This window comes from Ornithorhynchus anatinus, chromosome 9, assembly GCF_004115215.2.
Source record: "Ornithorhynchus anatinus isolate Pmale09 chromosome 9, mOrnAna1.pri.v4, whole genome shotgun sequence".
NCBI classification, from domain to species: Eukaryota; Metazoa; Chordata; class Mammalia; order Monotremata; family Ornithorhynchidae; genus Ornithorhynchus; species Ornithorhynchus anatinus.
Window position 1 is genome coordinate 3,969,608 of NC_041736.1, and position 4,693 is coordinate 3,974,300.

At 48.4% G+C, this 4,693-nt stretch overlaps 1 long non-coding RNA gene across 1 annotated transcript; it reads right to left on the bottom strand.

The window, feature by feature from the left end:
- Positions 1-232: 232 nt before the first annotated feature.
- LOC114814179 lies at positions 233-4,320 on the bottom strand. The gene is made up of 2 exons (XR_003761928.2): positions 4,042-4,320; positions 233-492 (listed from the first exon to the last, which is right to left on the bottom strand). It is a non-coding gene; the product is annotated as an uncharacterized LOC114814179 (long non-coding RNA).
- Between the last annotated feature and the right edge of the window lie 373 nt (positions 4,321-4,693).

A 4,693-nucleotide genomic window follows, 5' to 3' on the forward strand; every position in this document is an offset into this window, starting at 1 on the left:
AGAGGGGACGTTGAAAGTAAGTTTTGAGCCTGCAGGAAAGATAACATTACTTTGTCTGACCCCTCCTGATGTTGCAATAATTACTGAGAGCCCATCAGCCGATTATCGAGAAAACCCGGAGCCTCGCTCAGAAAGTAAACAGACAGTGACCCCAAACTAAAGCTCGCGAATGTAAGTGTCGTTGCTTTGTAGACCGAGAATAAATATTGGTTTATGTCAACATAAATTTTGGTTCCTTGTCTTTTAGTAAATAAACTAGTCGGTTCCAGGAGCATTTTGAGAAAATATGAGCCAGGGACTCAGCTTAGAAGGTGTATCCAAAACCGGGGGGTGTGAGTAGGAGAAGGAAATAACGTCAAAAGGAACTTCACATCAAATGTTTAGCTGTTTTTTTCCGGCCAGATCCGTCTACATACTCTTCGAAGGACGTCCTGTGTCAAATAGCTGTATCACGCTGTCTCTTCACTGTTCTCCTGCTCCTCCTCTTACAGCCTTGGAATAAAAAAAAAATGTGCGAGTAATAATAAAAATAATGATGTTGGCATTTGTTAAGCGCTTACTATGTGCAGAGCACTGTTCTAAGCGCTGGGGTAGATACAGGGTAATCAGGTTGTCCCACGTGAGGCTCACAGTTAATCCCCATTTTACGGATGAGGTAACTGAGGCACAGAGAAGTGAAGAGACTTGCCCAAGTCACACTCGCCCACAGTCACACAGCTGACAACTGGCAGAGGCGGGAGTCGAACCCATGACCTCTGACTCCGAAGCCCAGGCTCTTTCCACTGAGCCTCGCTGCTTCCCAGCCACGCTGCACCAACGGTATTTGTTAAATACTGTACTGAGCTCTAGGATAGATACGATACGGCCTCTCTTTTCTTTTTCTGAAATGTGAGACGTCCCAGAACTAGGTTTTGCTCCAGATTGCTTTCCTGATTGACCTTTGATTCAGGGTGTTTAGATAACAACTACTATGCTGTCGGCGTTGGTCCAGCGAGGGATGATGATATTCAGGAAGTGATGGGTGTTTCTGTGGACAGTGCTATCAATCAGAGAAACCTGGGATTTTAGTGAGTCTATTCCATCGAGATCACATCTCCATTGGCCCCGTTGAGAGTTCCGCATGGTTCCCTAATCAATCAGTGGATCATTCGTATTTATCGAGCGCTCACTGTGCACAGAGCATGCTCTGAGCACTCAGGAGAGTAAGATATAACAGTGCAGCGGACGCATTCCCTGCCCACATCGGGCTGACCGAGTAGTAGCAGGTTTGAATCGATAAATCAGAAATGACGGAGCGGGAGACTTGGCCCTGCTCCGCTGTCCTAGCAGGGACGGGGAGGTTGTTCCCCCGAGCCACGGCCAGCGGGTGGCAAGGGTTAGAAATTTCAAAGCAAAAGAGCATGGGCCTGAGAATCAGAAGGCCTGGGTTCGAATTCCGCCTCTCCGCTCCGTGATCTTGATCAAGTCACTTCACTTTGCTGTACCTCTGTTTCCTCATCTGTACAACGGGCATTGAGACCGTGAGCCCCTCGTGGGACGGGGACTGTGTCCAACCCAAGAATCTTGTATTTACCCCAACAGTTAGTACAGTGCCTGGCACACACTAAGGGCTTAACAGATACCAGAATGATTGATATTATTAATATTATTAGTCACTTTACTTTTCTGTACCTCAGTTTCTTCATCTTTAAATCGGGGATCGGATGCCTGTTCTCCCTCTTCCTTAATAGTAATAATAATAATGGTAATAATCACTGTGATATTCGTTAAGCACTTACCATGTGCCAGGTGGTGTGCTAAGCACTGGGGTAGATACAAAATGATCAGGTAGTACATAGTCTCTGTCCCACATGGGGCTTACAGTCTAAGCAGGAAGGAGTAGGACTTAATGCCCATTTTACAGATTAGGGAACTGAGGCTCAGAGAAGCAACAGCTGTGTGACCGTGGGCAAGTCACTTCACTTCTCTGGGCCTCAATTCTCTCATCTGTAAAAGGGGGATTAACTGGGAGCCTCACGTGGACAGCCTGATGACCCTGTATCTACCCCAGCGCTTAGAACAGTGCTCTGGACATAGTAAGCGCTTAACAAATACCAACACTATTTTTAAAGTGAGTGGCTGGGGGGTTCTGTAGCATATGATGTCGTCGCATTACAGATCGGCTTATGACATCATCGCATGACAGATTAGCACACGACAACCACTGTATTGCGGACAATTGTACATCATCGCGCTACCCAGCGGCTTATAAGTGCGTCACGTTACAGATCTTTGTCCTGATGTCATCACCGGGTCTGCCCGGAGAGCAACGACATCGGATTCGGGGATGGTCACGAGGTCACACGGCAGATAAGCGGCGGAGCCAGGGTTAGAACCCGGGTCCCCGGATTCCCGGGCCTGAGCTCTTCCCCCTGAAACGTGTCTTCCTTTCTAACTTGAGAGATTCCCTGATACTCTAGTTACCTGATAAAGAAGTACCCGGGCGTACTTAAGAGGTTCTCCCAGGGATCCGTATCAAGTTGGTGTCTGCCTTGTCTAAATAATGGATCATGTATCTTAATCCCTCTTCAGTGGATTAGATTCCCGCAACCGACCGTCTCCTTCCCTCCCCTGATATTTTCATTTAAAATGGAATGCTCGGGATAATGAGATTGAAAAGAATGCTAAATCAACATCTGAGTGCCAAAGTCACTATCCCTCAGTAGATGGTGATAACTATAGCCAACGTGAGGGGTTGTTTTGAGTGCTTTATATACCCAGTTCTGAAATGTTGGCGATGTGTTCTCACAAAACCTGGCAGCATGGAGGCAGCAAGATGCAGCAGAGCCTAGTGGGAGGGAGCAGTTTGGGGGTTTTTTGTTGCTTTTTTTTTAATGATATTTGTTAAGCGCTTACCGTGTGCCAGGAAATGTATGTAACGCTGGGGTATATACAAGTAATCACGTTGGACACAGTCCCTGTGCCACGTAGGGCTCACCGTCTTCATGCCCATTTTAAGATGAGGAAATTGAGGCACAAAGAAGTGGAATGAGTCGCTCAAAGTCACACAGCAGACAAGTGGGAGAGCCGGGTTTAGAGCCCAGGTCCTTGTGACTCCCGGGCCAGAGCTCTATCCACTAGACGCCTCTGCTTCCAACTAGAAGCTAACTGGTAGCCAGGAGAACTTAGTTCTATCCCCAGTCCTGCCACTGGTCTGTCTGATCCTGGGCAAGTCACTTCACCCCTCTGTGACTCAGTTTCCTCATCGGTAGAATGAAGAGTAAGAACCCATGAGCCCTCTCTCCCAGACCGTGAGCCCCGTTTGGGACAGGGACCGTGTCAATCTGATTATCTTGTGCTTAGCACAGTGCTTAGCACAGTGCTTGGAATATAGTGAGAGCTTAACAAATGTCATCATTAGAGTGACTATTTTGGACCCAAACTGGGTGAGGACTTTCTAGCTTCCAAGTTTAGGTCTTGAAAGGAGAGCTGATGCTAAGAACGGTGAGAGATGTACAGTTGAGTGAAATCCTGCGTGGGGAAATACATTCTACTCTCGGAGGCAAGTGCAATCCCCTAACCCTCAAATTTCTTTTTTTATGGTATTTGTTTAGCACTTACTGGGTGCCAAGCACCGTACTAAGCCCTGGGCTGGACATAAGAAACCAGATGCAGGGTGGTCTAGTGGATGGGACATTGGGCCCGAGAGTCAGAAGGACCTGGGTTCTACTCCCAGCTCAGCACTGGCCACCTGGGTGGGCAAATCTGTTCATTTCTCTGTGCCTCAGTTCCCTCATCTGTAAAATGGGGATTTAGACTGGGAGCCCCGCAAGGGGCAGGGGTTATGTCCAACCTATGTTTGTATCTACCCAGTGCTTAGCACGGTGCCTGGGACTTAGGAAGCACTTAACAAAGAGCCCGTTGTGGGCAGGGATTGTCTCTATGTGCAGATGAACTGTACTTCTTAGTACGGTGCTCTGCACGCAGTAAGCGCTCAATAAATATGATCGAATGAATGAATCAACAAATACCATTTAAAAAACCTCCACATCACACACACACCTTTCCCCCACAGGTCTCAGAGTCGAAGTAAAAAAGGGTACGATTTAATCCCGGTTTTACGGATGAGGATACTGAGGCCCAGAAAAGTTAAGGTCACCCGGCAGACTAGTGACGGAGCCAAGATGACACCCCACGTCCTCTGGCTCCCAAGCCCGGGCTCTTTTCACTACGTCTTCGCCTTGGTTAGTTTCAGACAGAACCGGGACTAAGAACTCAGTGCTTCCAATTCTCAGAGTCCTTCCCTTCCCTCAGCACCCGCAGCAGAAAGAAAACGACATCTCAAGTGAAAGCGGAAGGAAGGAACGCGGGCAGTTTCCCAGATTCTGAGCACCGTTGGTCTGCAACGATGGCGGCGCGTTGGCGAGATGGCTAACTGTCTATCACGCTGAGGTTCATTAGGGACGACACATCAGTTGCGTAGGCGGGAGATCTTCAGACCTCAGTTCTGCTTGTTTCCTGATGAATCAGGCAGCCCAAGAACGAGACCCCTTCCTCTAATGGCCCCAAGCTAGTTAGGCTGGAGCGACCTAAGCCCGATAAAGCTAATTGGGCATAGATGGACAAGGGGAGGGAGAACGTTCTGGCTGAAGGAGGAGAGATCCCCGTGCGGCTCTTGGCTCGTGGAAGTCTCGTCAGCAGAGCTGTTTGCAAA